The sequence below is a fragment of the Elaeis guineensis genome, chromosome 3 (genome assembly GCF_000442705.2).
Source record: "Elaeis guineensis isolate ETL-2024a chromosome 3, EG11, whole genome shotgun sequence".
Lineage (NCBI taxonomy): Eukaryota > Viridiplantae > Streptophyta > Magnoliopsida > Arecales > Arecaceae > Elaeis > Elaeis guineensis.
Window position 1 is genome coordinate 120,159,414 of NC_025995.2, and position 23,730 is coordinate 120,183,143.

The following is a 23,730-nucleotide window of genomic DNA, read 5'->3' on the forward strand; positions in this document are numbered from 1 at the left end:
CCGATGCGATCTTTGCTAGAGGTATTATCATGGTTAATGGATGGTGGAATGACCAATCAGTTGATACCAGACAGCAATCTAGATGTGCTAATATCGGAATGCCGCAATGATTGGACCATGTGTATTTTCTTTGTGACAGCTTGATTTCCTGGAGTTGTAGTTGATCTATGAAAACGTTGAATTGGTGAGAAACTGTTACCTCACCAGATGGTCCTTTCTTCTCGTGGGAGAATTTTGTTAGATTGAAATCACCTATGAGTATCCTTTGCCCATCCTAGATCTGGCGAATGGTCCTCAGTTCATTTAGAAATTCTGCGCTTAAGCTTCTATTTATGGGACCGCAAACATTTGTTACCAATGTATCTGCTGAAGATTTTGCTGTCACTGAGGAGAAGATAATGCTCAGGGAGAAGAGTCCGTGGTGTAAGAGAGTTCCTTTCAGTACCAGAGAGTCCCATGATGCGAGTATTCTACCCGAAGAGCCGTTCGCATCCATCGTGTGCCAACAATCGAATTTTGATCCACAGGATGACCTAAGAATACTTGCATTGATCGACTGAAGTTTTGTCTCTTGTGGACGTACAATCGTGCGGGTCGAGTGGGAGATGGTGTCACGTGTTGCTCGTCTTTTCTGTCGTTGTCCTAATCCTCTAACATTCCAGAATAAAATTTCTATGTTACTCTGTGCCATTGCAAAGTTCAGATCTAATTAAAACTGAAAGCATCGTTACTAGAGTACTTTTCCAAAGGTAGATACAGGATAGCAGCAGATTTACAGCATGCCTGGGAGAGGATCCCAGCAAGTTGGGAGATAGGTGTGAAAAGGTTGCCCTTCCTAGCATACAAAATTCCATGATCTGATCACTAGCTTCCAAAAGGCTGCAGCGGCATGGCGAGATTGCTGTAGTTCTGCTGACGCTGGGGTTGAAGGTGCACTGCATCGAAGAAGTTCAGCTTCTTTCAGCTTTGCTAGCACTTGTTCCTCCGAACCATTAAACAACAGTCCGCAATGGTTTCCCACGGATTTTATTTCTGTTGTTGTGAGGGAGTTCAAGAATAAGATGTCTTGTGGAAGGAGATTTGATTCTTCAATGCCGAGGAACTTGATTTTCTTTGCCCGAAGTCGAGCACTTCTTTTGAGGCTATGTTTGTAGTGTCCGTGAGTAGCTGGGGGTGTTTCCATTGCTTATGTGGAGGGATGCATGATGTTGTGAGGGCTAACCCCATCAGGCAACGGACCCTTCTCTAGGTCGGCTAGAATTGTTTTAAAGACCTTGTGTATTGGAATATCTATGCTAAGAGTGGAGGTGAGCGACCTTGTGTATTGGAATATCTATGCTAAGAGTGGAGGTGAGCGTAGGTTCTTTTTGAACCGGCGTGTGTTTGAACACAACGTCGGAAAAAGACAATTCTGTAATAGATGGCAGTAGGGCTGTAGGTGGCCATTGGAGCTGTTGTTTGAACCATGTTGGTGGAAGGAAGATCTAGCTAGGGTAGGCGATGGTTGAGATCAAGGGTTCCAGAAATTGATGGGCTAAGCATGAATGTGTGCACTTCGGATTCTGGGTGCACCAAAATAAGCGACGAATCTGAGGAGCTAGTCAGATGAAGCTCTGTTGTGGGAAACTCCGACCCACCAGTCTGGACCCTTCTTCTTCCCTCTTTTGTTGGAGATTCATCGATCTGAAGATGGACTGTCACCGTCATGGTTAAGATGGTGACGCCATGAATTGGTGGAAGGTGATCTACCCGTCGGACCATTCCAGAATTCCCAGTTCTCCCCTTCTCCACCATCATGGTGGTCATGAGAGGTGGTGACGCCGTGGTAACTTGGACCTATTTTGTGCTAATTCCAAGTTGATCTCGCAGGATTTTTATCCCACCACCTTTTGAAGTTCCAGAGGGGATGATTTCAAGCATATATGGCAGTGTCTGGGCAATATTTGCACAACCTCTTGTTGCTTCCAACCAGCATGGCCATAAGGTGGATGATAGCCCCTCAGACGTTTCAAGAAAAAGTAGCTTCTGCAAATACAAAAATGTTTTTAAAAGTAAGGTATTCACCTTGATTCCAACCTACCTTTAGTCAAAAATATCGTTGCTGACTCCCTCAGCAATGATAGCTTCGTCATGCCTTCGCAAAGCAAAATTTAATGTGCAAGGTGCAGAACTTTGCTTTGTTAGAGTCTGGCTGGAACCTATGTGCTGGATTAATTATGATACCAAACATTCCAAGGACATGTCTAGCCTAGAGTCAAGAAAGGAAAGAAAAAAAAAAAAAAAAAAAGAAGCCCAGAACAAAGTAGATGTTAAGAAGTTTTGGTCCAAGAAAAAAAAATTGCATGCGACGTAGTAAGACATTTTTGGCCAATATTGGTATTTCTGTGAACTAGAATGTGGCAGATGCGAAGCATATATATTTTTTTTATTTGTATAATAAAAATAAAAAATTAAATAGATAATAATTCTAGAGGAAGGACTTAAACCTTAAACCTTATCGTTATCAACTAAATGCTCAAGTTTTTTATCCAGATTTGACCGGATGCGGGAAATGTAAGGAAATGAGACGCGGGATAAAAAGGTGGGAAAAAAATGCAGGTGATGCATATACAGACACGATACGAGAGTTCATGTTATACGGTAGAAGAGATGACATTTATTAGATGTTCAGTGAATGGTCAAAAACCGGGACCCTGACTGGAAAAGGAATTGAAACTCATCCTTGATGGTTTTAATGGCGAAGGAAATGGCAGAAAAGCGAAAAAGGACGGCCCATAACGAACTAGACAATTAGCCGCTTGGCCATTACATTGAACAGGGCACGTAGAATTTTATCGCCCTTGTTAAATTTATTACTTGAAAACAACAAATTGAATTGGGATAACCGGCGGAATCGAGGGTCACCAATCGTGCCTGAAAACACCAGTTATCATTCCTGAGTAAATGATTTCATCCTCGTCATATTATTAGCTTTTTCCTCATTGAGCACGGCTTTGAAAAACCTGTCATTTACTTATATTGGTAGATTAAGAGACAAGGCAGATGATGAGGATCTGGATTTCATAATGACTGAAGCACAATTCACCCAGTGCAACTTTACTAGGAAATCTTTGGTTATCTTTTATTAGAAAGGTTCGAAAGTGTACTATCATGGCCCCTAAAATTATTCTGATCCAGTTAGAATGATAAAAATAATAATAATACAAAACAGAACTTTCAGTTAATAAAATTCTTTGATTTTGTCTTTTTTTCTACTTCTGCCTCCTATTTTGCCTCTGTTTAGGCCCGAGGGCTCACCCTGGATTTTGGATATAACAGATCATGGATTCATACACCTCAATGACATTTTTCCAACAGAAAATTGAATTTATTTCTCTTTTTCTGTAATTTTTGCAGCTTTGAAATATGTTATAGATCTTTATATTGCAGATGCTGGTGGTCAAATTATATCTATACAAATTTTGTTGTACTAAATTGATAGAGTCATTACTCCCTTTCTTTCTCCTATGTGAACTTTCATTTTTCAATAATTTCCACTCAAAAATAGGAAAAAAAAGAAAAAGAAAGGTCTTCTCCTAAGAGAGAGTATAATATGAAAGGGTCTAGATATGCACCTTCCAGTGACACTAATGTTCACTATGGAATGAAGAAAGAGAACATAAACTAAAATTGAGGACATTGACAATAGACACAAATTAATGCACTGCCATTGGTCTCCATTAGGTCATTGAGCAAGGTGTTTAATTTTTGTGCATTGTTAAACTGAAAGCATGCTCTGATTCAGCTTGCTTTTCTCGGTGTTATAGAACAAACTCTATGACAAGCAAAGATGCACAAATATGTATTCATAACATGCTTCAAAAAACATATAGAGATTCAACTGAAGGCATGATCTCTCCCTGCAAAGAGAAGTGTTCAGCATTAGAACATGTAGATGCTTAGATCAAAGAGATATATCTTGCAAAGGACCTCATATTCTATAACCACCTTTTGGATCGTGATATACAGTATGAAGCAAATCAACCAAAGGATGTTCAAACAATGCTGAGTATCGGTCCTGACTAGCCCTGTTCATGGGCTGGGTAGTGCTGGGCTCGTGCCGGGCTTGGCCCAAAGGTCAACCCAATTTTCTTAGGACCAGATCCAACCTTTCAAGCCTACCTTCTAGGTCTTAGCCTTGCTATTACTCAGGCTTAGGGCTTTGAGCCAGGCTTCGCGCTTCATGATCATTTTTTATTTTTTTTTTTAGAAGTACTAAAAATACTTTTTTTTTTTTAAAGATACCAAATATGACCAGTTAAAAATTGCCAACAATCTAAAGCATGTCTATCATCCTATTTAGTTTAGACATCAATAACAATTGTCAATTAAGTCTACAGACACATCAAATATAAGCAAATAACAAAAGAAACATAAAAGAACTTGGACTGGCCTTTAATCTCCAATCCCGAGCCCAGCCCGTTTATTAAACAAGCCTATTTTCCAGAACCAGCATAAGCCGGCAGGCTTACAACCATCGGCCTTTGCCTACCCAAAAGGGCTTGGGCCGGGAGAGCCATCCAGCACGTGAACAGCTCTAGTCCTGACACAATGCTATTGAAGGATCCTCATCCTCCAATGAATACAAAAAATGCATGTTTTTCAAAATAAATCATCAAAAACCAGACACAACCTAATAATCTGCATGTGCATGTGTGAGAGAATATAATAATCTGTTTGCATGTATGATAGAGAGGGGGGAAGAGGGGGTAGGGGTGGAGGTTACTACATGTGCTGTTGATACAAAAATATTGATAAAAAGGTTCCATGCCCGACATAAATTTCAGATTACTTCAATACATTTACATTAAATGTTAGTGCTTCATATCAGTACACAGCAAACGCATACTGCACATGTGAAGTACCAATTTTATGCAAGCAATAACAAGCCTAGCTTAAAAGAAACATCCATTTATAAAGGCTAGCAATAGATGCCAAAGGATCATTTGCATGACATGAGAATCCAGATTCTACTAAATACTAAATCTTCAGATGAGTACATGTGGAAAGACAAAAGGGCTGGATAGAGCTCTTCTGAAATTCTGTAAGAAATTATGACAATCCTGATCCAAAAGCTACACAGTTTGGCATTAGCCATTTTTTAGCACCAAGTAAGAGTTTGCTATGTTGTCGGTCTCAACATAAAAGCCAATCTCTTAGATCAATTCAAAGTTTGATGTGTTTTCCAACTTAACGTAATGCACATCTCCTACAAGCAGTTCAGAGGGAATAACTATTATGTTTTAGAAGAGCCTTAATTCTCACCATCCCTTATTCCTTATGGGAGGGTGTATCCGCTTAAAGAATTATGCTCATTTGGAAAAAGAAACACAGACCTTCATTTGGACAGAGTTATCCTCATTCGGAAAAAGCCCATAAGCCAACTAGTAACATTGTAAGAGCAATGATAAAGCAAAATCCATCCCCAACAACACTGTGCATAAATTTCACTTAATGATATATTTTAATCAGTTAGAAGCCTTCAACGCCGTTTAACCAATATAATATCTTTCCCTAAATTAGTAAAAGCCCCGCTGAACTAATGCCTAATAATACTCCACCTAGAACACTTTTTCCCAAAGCACTCTTTCATGATATATTCAAAAAGAGAGATATCAGAGAAGTTTTCAGAATAACACAAAATTAAAGGTATCAGAGACGTCAGTCCAAGCTATACAGCAGGGAGTTGTCTTAACAACAATAAATGGCCTTTTACCTCTCTGCAAACACTATGGTAAAGTTTCTCTGTACATTTCTTTACCTCATCTCCCATAGACTAGCAATCCCAGAAATCCAGCAAAAGGGAAAGGAACAGCATGTAAAGAGTATGACGAATGACTTGAAAAAAGTCATCCAGGACATAACACCGACAGAAGGGAGCGAATAATAGTGTAATAATTACGATATAGATCGGTAGATACTAGAGATTGATGAGGAATATGATCAATTGTTGTTTCCTCCATACATGAACTTGCAGATTTATCCTTGCTGATTCAATTCAGTATGGAGCCTTATCCAAAATCCAATAAATCATGACAATTGGGCATGCAATGCCAATCAAATAACCTCTTCGTGTCCACACATTCTAATTCAATAAAGCCACATGGTGAGATTGTACTATTCAAAATTTGACATACCATAGCTAACAGATAAGTCAGGTTCCAAAATGTACAAACAGCAACTTCTCCTGTTAGCAAAATCCATGAAAGAGGTATTGGTTATGTCATTTTTAAAATCGCTGTTAATTTTCTCATGTATGTGATCTTTGGAAGAATTTTATTCCCTCTTTCCCAGATTACCCATGTACATCAGTTGAGTGATCAACTTATAGCGCCGCCCACCCCTAAAACCCCATCTTTTTGTGTAAATGTGCTTGTGGGAGCATGTAGCCAGTGGCATTATTCTATCAGTATCTTTCTTCTGAACAAGTGTTTCTCTGATAAATATTTATCGCATTAACGGTTACCCCTTAAAATAGAAGAGTAACTAATTTTTTTTAAAGAATACTGAAGACATGAAAAGGTAAATATTTTCAAGAGTAAATATTTAAAATTAAAATATTTTTAAGTAATTATTTTTTTTAACTTCAATGTAATTTTAGTAATTTAAACTTAAAAAATGCTTCCAATCATGTGATTAAAAATTCATACTGAGAGCCTCCATAAAGCCAAATGGCTGGAAGCTTGGCGAACTATTTGTCTTATATTCACAGTTTATGCATATTCTGACTTCTAAAATAAATATGAGGTGAAAGAAAAAAAGGATTAACCTGTAGGAAGATGCCGGGTGATGTCTCAGAGACAAGACCCTCTATTCCTGCCAAACTTGCCACCTTCAAAACTCTCATAATGGCCAAATGGGTGTGCTTATAGACATTCAACAAAATAATGTAATTAGCACCATCTACTTCTTTAGCAAAATCATTATCTTACAGCTGACAACAGCATAGAAGTCCAAATATGGATCATAATCATTCTTCTTCCTCATTTTTTCAGTTTCAATTAGTCATTAGACTCAACAAAAAAAAAAAAGGAAGGATATATTGGTCTACCCAATAAAAGTGTAGCGCTCTGACCACAGAACAAAATGATCATTTGCAAACAGACTAGTGCCAACTCAAAGGAGAGATCACACAGCAAGCTTATTTAGAGCTCAGTAACAAGTAAGCATACCTTTGATAGAGGATTGGAGCTAAGACAAAAAAGTATCACTTCTCCAACAGCCAATGACTATTTTAATTCTCCTTGAGATTGCTTCCCTTAAAGCTTCTGATGCCTTGTAGTAATTTGACTTTTACCATTCAGAAGAGTACCTTGTCTACAAGAAAACAACTACAAACAAACACAAACACTCAAGAAACATTAAGCGATATGCCATCTCATCTTACCATACATATCACAAAAGATATAGCTGAAGTTTGTTTTGCAAAAATCAAGGCCACCACCTTTCCTGATTGATATTCTTTGCAGCTTCTCCCACAAAATTTCTCAAACTGCCAGGACTTTTCAAAATCTTGTTTCAAGGTGTACTACAGAATGCTCATGTGGTAATGTGGAAAGTTTGTACTGGTGAAATATGAAGTAAGAACAGCTTACCATCTGAACACTATCTGCTTGATGGACTTGATTGGCGACAGCATCACATGCACTCTTGATCAGACCTTTTCCCTTCCACCGAAGATTGTTCAGAATGAGTTCCTCTTCCTTCTCCATTTCTGATTCTGCCTTATCACTGACTTCATGATCAAAGCCCAAAAGATGCAATAAGCCATGAACCTAATTAACACGGAGCAGTTAGGCAGTTACCGTATCTTGATTTAAGGGTGTGAGCTTATAATCTGTGTGACCAAAAGTGTAGAGATGCTAATGATAATTCACTTGCACAAACAAATGCAGGAAAAATGATGGCATAAATTATTGTGTCATAGAATGCAAATGCTGTCTTGACTACATCACACAAACAACAAAAAGGAAACCTAAAACATGTTATCTTATGTCAATTCTTCTTTGATCATCATTCTAATAAAAAATTATATATATCCTTAAAGCTCTTCAAAGTTCTTTTTCACAATTTTCATCCAAGTTCTCATACACTACCCTCTCTTTCCCACCCCTACAATGTAAATATGAGATATGTCCTCGCCAAGGCCTCCTGATTACAAGGTTCGCAATCTTGATATTGGATCATATACCGATACTATCTTGGTACAGTGTCGATATGCACAGCACTAGAGTCGCTTCAGCATTTCATGGTATAATTCCCCCTACATATCACATATTGGTTCGATATTGGCAGGGTACAGTGTACCCAGTATGCACCAGTACAATAAACTATGCTCCAAAATCTTTGTTGCACAAAACCATGTCTTTCTTGATTATCTATCTTTTGATTAGACATTGTCATTATATACAATATTTATTGGGGGCCTTGTTTTCATGTGTCAATGGCTGAGGACCTGAAGTTTAGCTCCATGTCTAGGTAATAGAAATAAAATTGAACATATGCAAAATGGTGGGAGGCAAATGATATGTAAGGCAACAAACATATAGAATGCAAAAGAAATCAACACCATTAGAAAACGTGCAAGATATTCAACAAAATAATAATCTAATTTGTTTAAAAAAAAATGCATAATCCACTCAAACGAAAGTCAAAAGTAACTCAAAAGATATGCTGGATAGGCTGATGAACCAACCATGAAGATTCTTATCTCTTCAAGAAGTGCATGACCTCTCTCTCCTCTGCTTGTCCTGAAGCTTTTCAACAGAAATTACTATACCCTAGCAACAGCTTCAGAGATAAAAGAGGCACGTTAAGTGAAAGAAAAGTCAGTCAAGCACAGACATCAAGATAGATCTTGACTCAAAAGAATTCCCTACCACGGGAAGATCAAGTTCAGGAATAGGTTGCAGCATAGAAAGAACTTAATTAGCATGGTCTTCATCTCACCAGTCTTTTTTTTTTTTTTTAGTTTTTCAATAAAATCACCATTGCAAAGCAATACTGAAAATTCAATCTTTTCATATTTATTAACATTATATATGGAAGTTTCCCTGGTTTTACATTCTGAGGCTCTGCCATTATCAAATGCAACATTCATTTCCATGGGAACATCCAACCTCAGTGTCCTTGTAATGGCCTGCACAGAAATTGAATAAAACAGATGTCAATCAAATAGGTGAAGACCCCATACGCAAATGAAAACAACAGGCCCCTTTGCAGTGGAGGAAGTCATCAGAGACAATGCCCAAAGATTCAATGATTAGGCCTGTTGGGGGATACCGACCGACCGACCGACCGACTATCGGAGGGCCCGACCGGCTGGCGGCCCGACCACCGACCGACCGACCGACTATCGGAGGTCCCGACCGGCTGGCGGCCCGACCGACTAACCGACGGCCCGACGAACGACTCTGACTGGCCGATCGTAAGTCGGGCGACAGGCCAACGGACGTTGGCAGCGGCTAACTGCGGCCATTCCACGGTCCATTCCCGACCGACTAAACCCAGAGGTCCGGTAGCCGACCCACTTGAAGCTCGCCGACCGACGGAGGAGTCCGACGCCACTCTGCTGGCCACCGACCTTGGGTCGGCCGACTCCACCAACCGCCGTACGGCCGCCAGACGTTGTCAGCTCTGACACGGACATGCGGCACAGTTACCCAGGGGCATTGTCCCGCCGAGAGCCGGGTCAACCCTGGTGATTAGATGGCTACACGGCGATATGACATTTTCACGGCGGCTCTGACAGTCTACAGTGAGTTGACAGTTCCTCACTTGTCTGCGCCATTAATGACGGCGCCATACCGTGCTCCACTATATATACCGGGGAGGGCAACAGTGCAAGGGGGGATCCGCTCGTCTCTCCCACATACGCAGGCTCGCTCCTCTCTCTTCCTCTCCCTCTCTCCTTCTCAGAGCTCTCTGTCTGCATTTCACTGTTGCCCAGTCACCTCTCTGACTTGACCGTCGGAGGGTCCCCGCCGGAGCCGCCTCCGGTCAGTACGGACTTCCTTTTGCAGGTGCACGCTTCCCGGCGATCGGGCGACGAGGCGATTGGCCGCAACAGATTGGCGCGCCAGGTAGGGGACAGCATGACAAAGACAAGAGCTCAACGATCGAGAGTCACTGGGTCGGCAAGGCGCTCTTCCCGCCGGGAAGAAGCCTCCCCGCCCCACCGGCGGCGGAGCCTAGCTCTCCGCGCCCTGCAGTGACCACGGAGGCCCAGATTGCGGCCATCGTACGGCAGATGACCGTACTGACCGACGCAGTCAAAAGCCTCCAGCAACAACCGGCGGCCCGACCTATGCCTTCCAGGAGCAGCCGCCGACGGCCGCGCCGACCCCTGTCGCCTCCAAGCGAGCGCTCTCAACAGCGCTCCCACGGAGAGGAGGAGGGGCGACCGCGGCGCGACGACCGACGGTCTCAGCGGCCCTCTCCTTCCCCGTTGGAACGGGCGAGGAAGGAAAAGCGGCCGCGCACACCGTCGGCCTCTCTTTCAGAATCCTCCGGAGGCTCCACTCCTGGGGTCTCCCAGCATCGACGAGCGGACGACTACGAGCGACGGTTCGAGGAGATCGACCGCCGGCTCGCCCAACTGCAGATGGACGGCCAGAAGTCTTCGAACGACGTCGACTTCCAGACCGCCCAGCCTCTCTCTCGACTGGTCCTCGATGAGCCGATTCCCAGTCGGTTCAAAATGCCGAACGTGGAGCCATACGACGGCTCCACCGACCCAGTCGACCACCTCGAGAGCTATAAAGCTCTCATGACAATTCAAGGGGCAACCGACGCTCTTTTTTGCATCGGCTTCCCCGCTACACTTCGCAAGGCTGCCAGGGCTTGGTACTCCGGTCTTCGATCGGGCAGTATCCATTCCTTCGCGCAGCTCGAGCACTCGTTCGTGGCCCATTTCAGCACCAGCCGAAAGCCGCCGCGAACGTCGGATAGCCTTTTCTCCCTCAAGCAGGGGGAAAACGAGACGCTCCGACACTTCGTGGCGCGATTCAACGCGGCCACGCTCGAGGTCCGGGACCTCAACGAAGACATGGCGGTTTCAGCCATGAAGCGGGGCCTGAGGTCGTCCCGATTTACTTATTCTCTGGACAAGACCCTCCCCGGACATACGCCGAGCTACTGGAGCGCGCATACAAGTATATGCGCGCGGACGAAGGAGCGTCCGACCGACGCTTGGTCGAGCCCAGGGGTCCGAAGGAGAAGCGAAGAAAAGGTCGGGAGCCCGCCGAACCAAGCAGGCCCCCGGCCGATAGTCGGCTTTCTCCACCCCGACAGATCCAAAAATCACCCCGCCGACAGACTCCGAGGTCGGTGCGTCCCAGGTATGACTCCTACACTCCTCTCTCCGCTCCCCGTGCGCAGATCTTGATGGAGATCGAAGGGGAAGAATACCTGCGACGGCCTCCGCCTCTGAAGGCAAAGGGCCTCGACCATCGGAAGTACTGCCGGTTCCATCGGAGCCACGGCCACGACACCGAGCGATGCATCCAGTTGAAGGATGAGATCGAAAATCTCATCCGCCGGGGGTATCTCGGCAAATTTCGAAAGGGTCCGCCGACCCGACCGACTGCCGATCGACGCCCCCAGCCGACTGAAGAGGCGCCGACTAACCAGCCGACGGCAGGGGTCATCAACATGATCTCCAAGCGGCTGGGCCCGGGGACGTCTGCAGGAGGAGAGCCGACGAAAAGACCACGACCGAACGACGTAATCACCTTCGCGGAAGACGACGTTCGGGGCATCCAGACTCCCCACGACGACGCTGTTGTTGTGTCGGCGACAATAGCCAATTATGATGTAAAACGAATTTTTGTTGATAATGGAAGTTCGACAAATGTTTTGTTTTACTCGACCTTCTCCCGAATGCGACTACCGACTGATCGACTTAGTGGGGTCTCCACGCCCTTGATCGGCTTTGCCGGAGACACCGTCACGACAGAAGGAGAAATCACCCTGCCCGTGACGGTCGGTACCGAACCACGGCAAAGCACAGTCTCCCTCATTTTCACGGTCGTCCAAGTTCCTTTGGCCTACAACGCCATACTCGGGCGACCCGGACTGAACGCCCTCAGGGCGATCGTCTCGACGTACCATCTCCTTGTTCGATTCCCGACCAAAAACGGAGTCGGGGAGATGCGCGGAGATCAACAGCTCGCCCGACGATGCTTCCAAATCTCCGCCCAAAGCGACGAGACAAAGGATCCCCTGACAATCGACAAACTGGATCAACGGGAGGAGGAAGAGCGGGGTTCGCCGGCCGAGCAGCTCGAGGCGATCCCGATAGGAGAAAATCCCGACAGAAAAGTTTGGATCGGGTCTCAATTGCCCGACACCGAACGCCACCGACTGGCGGAGCTGCTGACGGCCAACGCCGACATATTCGCATGGTCGGCGGCAGATATGTCGGGCATCCCTCCAGAAACAATTACTCACCGACTCAACATCGACCCGACGATGAAGCCGGTGAGGCAGAAGAAAAGGTCCTTCGCCCCAGAAAGGCAGAAGGCCATTGACGAAGAAGTGGACAAGCTGCTCGAAGCAGGCTTCATTCGGGAATCCACGTATCCCGATTGGCTCGCCAATGTCGTCATGGTCAAGAAAGCCAACGGAAAATGGAGGATCTGCATCGACTATACCGACCTCAACCGAGCGTGCCCGAAGGATAGCTTTCCACTCCCGAAGATCGACCAGCTGGTGGATGCGACGTCCGGATTTCGGCTGCTCAGCTTCATGGACGCCTTCGCCGGGTACAATCAGATCCGGATGGCGCCTGAAGACGAGGAGCACACCGCGTTCGTGACCCCAAGGGCCTCTACTGTTATCGGGTGATGCCCTTTGGATTGAAGAATGCCGGCGCCACCTACCAGTGACTCGTCAATAAGGTCTTCAAAGACCAGATTGGGCGTAACATGGAGGTGTACGTGGACGACATGCTGGTAAAGAGCACGCAGATCCCGGACCATGTTCAGGATCTCGAGGAGACCTTCCGCACCCTTCGACGACACCGAATGAAGCTCAACCCGACCAAATGCGCCTTCGGGGTGACCTCGGGGAAGTTCCTCGGATTCCTCGTTTCTCAGAGAGGGATCGAGGCCAACCCTGAGAAGATAAAGGCGATCCTCGACATGCGTCATCCGAACACCAAGAAGGAGGTCCAACAACTGAACGGAAGAATCGTCGTTCTTAGCCGATTCATTTCCCGATCAGCTGAAAGGTGCCTCCCGTTCTTCAAGACCCTGCGCCAGGCGAACGGTTTCTCTTGGTCGGATGAATGCGAACAGGCCTTTGAAGACCTGAAAAGGTACCTGGCTTCCCCGCCGCTGCTCGTAAAGCCGCAGGTCGGGGAGACCTTGTATCTCTACTTGGCCACATCCTCTGAGGCGATCAGTTCGGTGCTCGTTCGGAAAAACGAGTGCCGAACCCATCAGCCCATCTACTACACCAGCAAAGTGCTCCACGGCGCCGAAGCCAGATACTCAGAGACGGAAAAGATGGTTTTCGCCCTGACCGTCTCCGCGCAGCGGCTCCGACCATACTTCCAGGCCCACGCCATCGTGGTACTCACCAACCAGCCCCTGAGGGCCGTACTGCGCCGACCCGACACATCCGGACGACTCGCTAAGTGGGCAATGAAGCTTAGCGAGTTCGACATTCAGTACCGACCGAGGCCTGCCTTGAAGGCTCAGGTCTTGGCCGACTTCATCGCTGAAGGCCCGGGACGAGATTCGGTCTCTGAGCCAGACCCGATCTCCACCTGGGTACTTCACATCGACGGAGCCTCCAACGCTCAGGGAAGCGGGGCCGGGCTCCTGCTCACGAACTCGGATGGGGTAGTCACCGAATACGCCCTCCGGTTCGACTTCAAGGCCTCCAACAATCAAGCCGAATACGAGGCACTCCTCGCGGGCTTGAGGATGGCGAAGGAACTGGGCGTCGACAGCCTCCGGGCATTCTCCGACTCTCAGCTGATCGTAGGGCAGGTCAAGGGCGACTTCGAGGCGCGAGATCCGACCATGATTAAGTATCTTCAGAAGGTAAAGGATCTCGTGGCCCGCTTCGGGCATTTCGAGATCTCCCACATCCCCAGGACGGAGAACGCCCGTGCCGACGCTCTCTCCAGATTGGCAACGTCGGCCTATGATTCTTTGGGTCGAACGTTTGTCGAAAACCTCCAACAGCCGAGCATCGATCGGGTCGAAGAAGTGCAGCAGCTAACGTCTGAACCAAGTTGGATGGACCCGATCGTCCGGTACCTGTCCGACGGGACCAGTCCCGAAGATCCCGCGGAGGCCAAGCGACTCCGATGGTCGGCGTCACAATATGTGATCATGGACGGCCGACTCTACAAGAGGTCGTTCTCCCTCCCTCTGCTCAGGTGCTTGGGACCGACCGACGCTGACTACGCCCTCCGAGAGGTTCACGAAGGAATTTGTGGGAATCACTTGGGGGGCAAGTCCTTAGCCTTCAAGGTCTTACGACAGGGTTACTACTGGCCGACCATGAGGAAGGATGCGGCAGAGTTGGTCCGAAGGTGCGAGCCATGTCAGAAGTATGCCAATATTCAGCACCAACCGGCCAGCCAAATCACTCCCATTGTCGCTCCATGGCCCTTCGCTCAGTGGGGAGTCGATATTCTCGGCCCCTTCCCACTGGCGTCGGGCCAAAGGAAGTTCATCGTTGTCGCCATCGACTACTTCACGAAGTGGGTCGAGGCCGAGCCCTTGGCGCAGATCACCGAGCGGAAGATGGAGGACTTCGTCCAAAAGTCCATCATCTTCAGGTTCGGATTGTCGCACACCATCATCACCGACAACGGACGGCAATTCGACAACCAAGACTTCAAGGACTTCTGCGCCAGGTTCCACATTCGTCATCGACTAACTTCAGTCGGGCACCCACAATCCAACGGCGAGGTTGAAGTGACGAACCGAACCCTGCTCCATGGACTCAAGACCCGACTGAACGAAGCCAAAGGCCTCTAGGTCGACGAGCTGGGCTCCGTCCTGTGGGCTTACCGAACGACCCCCCGCGTCCCAACCGAAGAGTCGCCGTTCAGTTTGGCCTACGGGACAGAAGCCATGATCCCGCTCGAGATTGGCCTGCCATCTTCAAGGGTCGAGCAGTACCGCGAGCCGGACAACTCCGAAAGCCGGAGGGCCGACCTAGATCTTCTCCCCGAACTGCGAGATGAGGCTCAAATCCGAATGGCCTCATACCGACAGAGGGTCGCCCGGTACTACAACGCCAAGGTCAGACCAAAGCTCTTTAAACCTGGCGACCTAGTCTTGAGGAAGGCGGAGGTGTCGAAGCCCTTGGACCAAGGGAAGTTGGCTCCCAACTGGGAAGGACCCTACAAGGTTGCTGACACCTTCGGGCCGAGGGCCTACCGGCTGGAGACCCTTGAGGGGAAACCCATTCCCCGGACTTGGAACGCCAACAACTTGAAGCTGTATTACCAGTGAATTCTGTAATTCAATCATCGGAATACAAGTTCAGTTTGAAAAATCGGAGTTCTAACTCTTCGACTACTGATCGGCGCTCAGCCCCGATGCATCGACGCGGACCTGGCACCGACGACACATCGGCCCCTTACACGGACCGATGCATCTATGATGACGGGAGTTCATACTCCTTCTACGGTCGAATTTTCGGGCAGAATCCATCGGCCGACTAGCCGATCGGGCCCCGACCGGAGAAAGGCTAAAAGCCCACACGGCTATTGCCGCGACTTCCGACCAGGCTACGGCCGGTCGAGGGATATTCAGCTTACCACCGTCTATCATATGACGCGACCTTAGTCGCCCCCACTACTCGCCGACCGACCTACGGCCGGCTGAACGACACTCGGCTTGCCACCGTCTGTCAAAAGACACGAAATCCGACGCAAGAGCATGGGGACCCGACTTACTACCATACCCCCGACACTGCGCCGGATGATGACCGACTAAGTGCATCTACGGAGGTCCGGCTGCCGAACCTTTACTAGGTTCGGTCGGCTCCCTACTTGACAGATGCGCCCGAATGGCGACTACAATTATTGGAAACCGACCTAAAGTCGGGATACAAGCTACTTCGGAACTGTGCAAGCCGGTTAAGTCCTACCGACTTACCCGAGTTGGCGACTTCTCTAAGTTGGTGACTAGGGTTCGACATTACAGCGATAAGAAACATTACAAACAAGAAGGAAAAGAGAAGACAATTTCATTCATTGATTAAAAGAAATTACAAAGTCGGGCCGAAGCCGATTACATGTATTTTCAAGAAGAAACAAAAGGAAGACAGTCGGCTGGACCGATCATTCGTCCTGGATAATCTCTTCGACCGACGGAGGATCGGGAAGAATCGGCGTCTCGACCATGAGCGGCGCTGGGTCAACGGCAGAAGTGTTGCCCAGCTATGCAACCCAAGAGGGGGGGTGAATTGGGTTTCTAAAATTTTAAGCCCAACAGATAACTTATGAAGAACAAAACAATGGCTTTAAATCAATTATTAATTAACTAAAGCAGTATTGCAAGGATATAATAAAGAAATAAGATAAAGCGATAAAGCACACACCAAAACAAGGATTTATAGTGGTTCGGTGCTAACCTTGCACCTACGTCCACTCCCCAAGATCCCACTTGGAATTTTAATCCACTATCCTTTGTATTCAACCCGAATACAAAACGTCGGAAACTCCGACACTAGCTATCCCAAGCTAGAATACAGGACGTCGAAACTCCGACCCTAGCTATCCCAAGCTAGAACACTTGTTTCCCGGGTAAAGCAACCCAAAACACTCCGATTTCAGGTTCGGATCAACCTTTCCTTGTTTTGGAAATCCTCCAAAAACAAGAGCAAAAACTCACAAAGAGTAAGAATATTTAGAGCACAGATGAATACAATAACAGCTCTTAAATGAGCAAATATAACAATAAAAGCTTTACTCAAATGAAGAACCCCTTTTTCAGATTTTCTCAAGATGAATGAACGGTTGAATGCTTGAGAAGAGGTTGATTGTTGATTGAAGATCTCTTGAAAGCTTTGAACGATCTCTAGATCAAGGTTGAAACGATAGGCGTGAAGAATTCTCTCCTTGAAAGATCTTCTTTTCTCTCTTCACAATCTCTCTGGTAATATTGTGGATCCTCTCTCTTTTTCTTATGGATATTTCGTTGATCTCAGGCTTTTTCTTGCAAATTTCGGATCCTCTCTTCTGTTCTTCTCTTTTCCTCTCTTTTCTCTTCTCATTTGATTTCACGTTTGATCCGCTATTTAATCTGCAATTTCTTTCATCATTTAAAGCATTTTGTAGCATTAGAAGCAAGAGAAAACAATTTAGGCAGATAAAGAGCCGTTAGAGGATTTTTAGGAAGCATAAATGGCAATTAAAACGGGCAAAAAAATAGCCGTTGCTGACATTTCCGTCGCAGGGGTCGACTCATGAGTCGACTCATGCTTCAAGGAGTCGACTCATGAGTCGACTTCTGTTGCAACAGACCAGAAGATCTGATTTCTGAATTTTTCGGCTCAAATCAGCAGGGGTCGACTCATGAGTCGACTCATGCCTTGTGGGTCGACTCATGAGTCGACTCACAGGTCGTGCCAAGCCAAAAATCCAGCGTGCCATGGGAATTTTTTCGTGCCATTCAGCTCATAGTGCCATGAGTTGACTCATGAGTCGACTCATGCACTTCAAACCTTCATAACTTCAAAAATATTAGTCCAACACAATGAAATTTTCACCATTGGATCACAAATCTTTTGTTCTACCAAATGATATTATCAAATCAGGATTTTAGCAAAATTACGATTTTGCCCTTGAAGAGCATAAAGCCTTTTTCAATTTAAAATATTTGTATCCCTTCAATCTGCTTTGTAATCATCAAAATCAATCTAGGAGCAACAAGAAGGATGTCCTTCAGTCGGCAAGGGACCTTCGGTCGGCTCCTGCTCCGGGATGGCTTCCTCCGCTGGGATGACGCTCCCGACAGATGGTCGGCCTCCTCTTCGGTTCCCTCCTCTTCGGCGAGTAGCGGGACGACTCGGCTGACGTCCACCTCCGGGTACAAGGCATGGACGGCATCCCGACCGTCCTCGAACCCGACCCGGTAGGAGGCGAAGCCCGACTCGGAGCATCTCCTCCTTGTACCGGTCGGAGGCCCGGAAGTCCTCAACCGCACGATCGGCCGACTCCGAGGATAAGTCGGCGTACAGGGGTCAGTCAGTATATCCCAACAGTTGCCCCCACTCCTGGTCCGATGTCGCGTTGGCCCGCGTTAACACGTGGATGATGGCCTCGGGCGAAAGGAGTGGTTTTCCACACGTCATGTTCCGACTCTGGCGACCATACCAATGGACGATCCGATATCAGATGTCTCATTGGGAACGCAAACTGCCGTCTCATTGGGAACGCAAACTGCCGTCGGTTAATTAATTTCGAGACGCAGTTTTTTCGCCACGCGTTAGGGGGCTATTGGGCCGAAATCGTTCATGCGGATGGAGGCGACGTGGCTCGATCTGGGGTAGGTACGTCAAACCATCGGACGAGGAAGGGCTCAGGCATCGCCACATGTCGACATCCGGGAAACTCTCATTCGGCGCGCTTTCATCTCGACCGTTGAAGGGCCTTATATATATGCGGCCACTTACATCCAAAACTTCACTTTTTACTGCTCTGTTTCTGGCACTGAGGCCCTGTCGAGTTGTCTTCCAGTTTCAGGTAGTTATTTTCGTCCTCTTTTGGAAGCTCTTCTCGAAGTTTTTTCATTCTTGTCTCCTTGCGTCCTTACTTCCTTGGCATTTTCTTTTTGTTCTCTTTTCTTGGGGCTAGCATTATAGCTAGAACTCTCATCAAGGAAGTCAGTCGAGGAATCCGACCGATGATTTTCGGTCGACCCCGGAGGTGGAGGCTTCTTCACTTTCGGAGCCAAACGTCGAACGGCTTAGGGAGCAATATGGTATCCCAGAGCAATTCGGACTTTTCGCCCCTAGGGCTGAGGTCGGGTTAACAACCTGCCTCCAGACTAGGTGGTCTTTTATGTCGAGGACCTTCGAGCAGGTCTTCACTTCTCAATTTCGGAGTTCGTCCGAAATGTCTTAAATTATTCGGGGCTTTGCTTGGCGTAACTGGCACCAAACTTAGTCCAGTTAATAATCAGCTTTGCTTTGTTGTGTCGGCTCTTGTCGATCTTTTCCCGCATCTCTCTCTTCCGGGCATTCTTTGTCCTCCGACCCCACCCGAAAGTCGAGGGTGGTGGTTCTTCAATCTCCAGAAGGGCCTTTCGTTCATTACCATCTTCCATCGTCGATTCACGGGTGGAAGAACAATTTTTCTTTGCTTCTTCTTCGCTACCTGGGGGTTTCCTTCTCGGTGGGGCGACCCTCGAACTCAACCGAACGAAAAACAGTTAGGTGGAGGCTGGAGACCGAGAGGACTTTCACCGACTGAAGGATGTGTCAGTGCCGAAGCAGAGAGAGCTCGTCACCGAGCAAGCTCTGTACGATGCCGGCCTGAGTTCGATTCCCTACTTAGGTACAGTTCGGTCTGTCGATCGTCCTTTGGTTTTTTCATCCATCTTCGGACTTGTGCTAATTTTTTATTGAAATTACAAGCATGCCGTCGAGAGTAAGACTGACAGATGCCGACATTCGGCAGCATGCAGCGAGGAAGAGACCGACGCTCGGGGCCGGACCTTTACGGCCCTCCAAGAGGCCCCAAACATCATCCCGACCGCCGTTGCGAGGGCGGCTGCATAGGCTGACACCGAACGGGTGTCGGGCTTTGAACCGGTCATCTCCCTGTCGGTGCCGACGGTGCCACCCGAGGTGCAGTCCGAGGAAGGGGCGGCAAAGGGGCAGCCGAAGAAGTGTTGTGCCCCCGACTGTGGAAGAGGTTTGGGTCGAAACACGTGAGCCCGAACGACCTGCGGCGGCTCCCGTCGCACGCTCGGGAGGAACTCAGTCGAGTTCAAGTTTTTCATCCTTCTCTGACCTTCGGGCCTGGGCGATTGATCAAGGGAAGGCCCTGATGGCACCGGCAGACGACACAAGGTCGGTGGATTGCATCACGTCGTCCGACATTCGGGTTCTCGAAGGAGCGTCGGCCCTGGCCAACCATAATTTGGCCAGGAGGTTGTGTCAGGCAACCATTCTCCCGACCGATCGGGAGCTCTTGAGGAGTCGGCCGGTGATCGAGATGCTCTCTTCCTTCTACCCGACCATAATCTAAGTAAGTTTTTCTTCTTTTTTCTTTCCTTTCCATTATTATTTTTATCATCTTATTTTTTTGATGACCGGTCTTCTACTCGCAGCTGATCTACAACATGTCCGAGTTGGAGACCGAGTATTAGAGGTTCGAAGACGTCCGAACGACCTGGAAGGATAGGGCCAAAACCGTCGAAGCTGGAAAGGTGATGCTGGTGGACTAGCTGAAGCTGTCGGTCGACCGCGAGGCTAGGCTTGAGGAGAAGATTTTCTGACTCACCAACGGCCTAGCCACTCGAAAGTCGAACTTCAGTCGGCCCGCGAGCAGGTCCAGCGCAAGACCCGTTCTGTTCACTGGCTACAGCGTGAGCGGGATGGCTGCATCAGAGAGCTCGAGGCCGAGCGCGAACAACTTCGAGTTAGCCTGAAGAATCTGGCTAAGGCCGAGGAGAATCTGTCCTCCACCCAAGCCGACGCTGACATAGCGAAATCCGAGGTGGAGTCGGCTAAAGAGGCACTGAGTCGGGCAGTGGAGGACATCCACGGCTCGGACGAGTACCGGGAGGAGCTTCTCGAGAGCGGCTTCGCCTCCTATTGAGTGGGGTACGAGGATGCCCGAGATATGATTCAGAGTCTACACCCGGAGCTCGACCTGAGCAGCGTCGACCTGGGCCGAAGGAATGAGCTGCCAAAAGTGAGGTGGCTCCAACCTCTGGTCCCACTCCGACCCGAGTGGGTACATCGATTGCTCCCGAATTATTCTCGATGCAGGAAGTCGATTCCGATGAATAGTCGGAGTGTCTGCTCTATTATTTTTGTATTCTGTTATTTTTTTGTTTTGCCTTTGATACTTGTAATCGGACTTCGGCCCAATTTTGTAAGTCTAATTTCAACTAAATGAAATCAAAGACTTTTCAAATTTTTTTTCGCATGTGGTTCAAAGTGTATGTCTTACCGAGCCATCTTCGAGAGCATAGGTCATAGCCCCGACATACCTCGTTAGGACGTTCGGTAGGGTCCAGCGTAGTCGATCAAGGTAGTCAGTGGCATGCGCCATGCTAAGGGCAAAGCAAGCCCCGATCGCAGGTCGGCGTCCCGACTGTCATACAGATAGCGCAGGATTCGATGGTCAAGAGCCGTCCCGACTGTAGGTCAAGCGTCCATTGCCCGAACCTTGATCGAGCGTGCACGTCGGACCGAGTGTCGACCAATCTCCAAACGTAGCTCGTTGACACGATCATTTCGTAGAATCTGATAGTCGAGTGGTGTTCGACGTATTCGGTTAAGATAATGATGACAAGTCGAATATCCATCGTCCAATCCTAGGTCGGACGTATACGTCACGATGTATGATAGACGATGACAAGTCGAATATCCTTCGATCGATCATGATCGAGTCGGATCTGATAGTCGAGTGGTGTCCGACGTATTCGGTTAGGATAACATGACAAGTCAATATCCATCATCCAGCCCTAGGTCGGGCGTATACGTCATGATGTATGATAGACGGTGGCAAGCCGAATATCCTTCGATCGATTATGACCGAGTCGGTATGTCGCGAGTGCGACTGTGGTCATCTTGGCATTTTGTCTTTTTTAGCCGAAGCTAAGTCAGCAAGTTAGCCAACCGCGTTGATTGAGAGTCGACTGTGGAAGGAGCGCGGCTTCGATTTAGAGAGGTTTCATCACCAGCGCTAGCCTTCCATTAGAGTGGACAGAACGATTCTCATAAGAGTCCGATGTGTCGTCTGTGATCGAGCCATAGGTTCGACGATCGAGCTGTAGATTTGGCGATCGAGCCGTAGACTCGGCGATCAAGCCATAGGTTCCAAACGAGATGTTGGGCCCAAGTCAGGGCGTCGAGGCTCGTACTTCTGGTGAAGGCGATCCACGACAGAGAGCCAAATTTTGTGGACTTTGGGATTTTGAAATTGAGTTGTATTTCGAGCAAAGGCATACAGAGTTCACTGATAATACAATTTCAGGTTGTCGGCATTCCAAGTCCGGAGGATGGCCGTCCCTTCCAGGGTCTCAAGTCGATAGGCATCCAGTCTACAGGTGTCTGCTATCTTGTAGGGTCCTTCCCAGTTCGGGACAGTTTTTCTTGATCCTGAGGCTTTGAGACTTCTGTCTTCCTTAAAATCAGGTCTCCTGGTCTGAAAGACTTCGGCTTAACTTTAGCATTATAGTATCAGGATACTCTTTGTCGGTAGCAAGCCATGCGGAGTTGAGCCTCACGTCGGAGCTCGGGTAGGAGGTCCAAGTCAGCTCTCTGACACTCGGAGTTGCCCGGTTCACAGTATTGCTCAACTTTAGTCGATGACAGTTCGATTTCGAGTGGGATCATTGCCTCCATCCCATAGGTCAAACCGAAAGGAGATTCTCGATTGGGACATGAGGTGTCGTTCGATACGCCCACAAGACTGAGTGCAACTCCTCGACCCAAAGGCCTCTGGCTTCGTTCAGTCGAGTCTTCAACCCATGCAGAATGGTCTGGTTGGTTACTTCAACTTTTCCGTTGGACTGTGGATGTCCGACCGAGGTCAGCTTGTGCGTAATATGAAATCTCGCACAGAACTCTCTGAAGTCATGGTTGTCGAACTGTCGCCCATTGTCGGTGATGATAGTGTGTGGCAGTCCGAATATGAAGATGATAGACTTCTGCATAAAGTTTTCCATCTTACGCTCAGTGATTTGCACCAGGGGTTCGGCCTCCACCAACTTGGTGAAGTAGTCGATCACGACGACTATGAACTTTCTTTGGCCAGACGTCGGAGGAAAAGGATCGAGTATATCAATTCTCCATTGGACGAAGAGCCACGGGGCGACAATGAAAGTTAGTTGGTTGGCGGGCCGGTATTGTATGTTGGCATACTTTTAGCACGGCTCACACCTCCGTACCAAATCAGTTGCATCTTTCTTCATAGTGGACCAGTAGTAACCTTGTCGTAGGACTTTGTAGGCCAAAGATTTGCCCCCCAGGTGACTTCCACAGATCCCTTCATGCACCTCTCTGAGTGTGTAGTTCACGTCCGTCGGTCCCAGGCACCTTAGCAAGGGAAGGGAGAACGATCTTTTGTAAAGTCGTCCGTCCATCATTACATATTGGGAGGCCATCCACGGAGTCGCTTGGCTTCTGCGGGATCTTCGGGGCTGGTTCCGTCAGTCAGATACTGAACGATCGGGTCCATCCAGCTTGGCTCGGTTGTCAGTTGTAGCACCTCCTCAGCCCTATCGATGCTTGGTTGCTCGAGACTCTCCACGAGTGTCCGGCCCAAAGCACCGTGGGCGGACATCGCGAGCCTGGAGAGTGCATCGGCCCGAGCATTTTTCATTTTGAGAATGTGGGAGATCTCGAAATACTTGAGGTGTGTCACGAGATCCTTCGCCTTCTGAAAATATTTTGCCATGGTCGGATCTCGCACTTCAAATTCACCTCTAACTTGCCCTATAATCAGCTCGAAGTCGAAGAAGACTCTGAGGCTGTCGA

The 23,730-nt window shown here is 47.8% G+C and overlaps 1 long non-coding RNA gene across 3 annotated transcripts; it reads right to left on the reverse strand.

The window, feature by feature from the left end:
• Positions 1 to 691: 691 nt before the first annotated feature.
• LOC140856647 (uncharacterized) lies at positions 692 to 9,237 on the reverse strand. Of its 3 annotated transcripts, none has more exons than XR_012140202.1 (3): positions 8,735 to 9,237; positions 7,212 to 7,814; positions 692 to 2,025 (listed from the first exon to the last, which is right to left on the reverse strand). It is a non-coding gene; the product is annotated as an uncharacterized lncRNA (long non-coding RNA). The 3 variants fall into 3 exon arrangements; XR_012140201.1 differs by lacking the exon at positions 692 to 2,025 and adding an exon at positions 3,696 to 3,899; XR_012140200.1 differs by lacking the exon at positions 692 to 2,025 and having other exon boundaries at positions 3,696 to 7,814.
• Between the last annotated feature and the right edge of the window lie 14,493 nt (positions 9,238 to 23,730).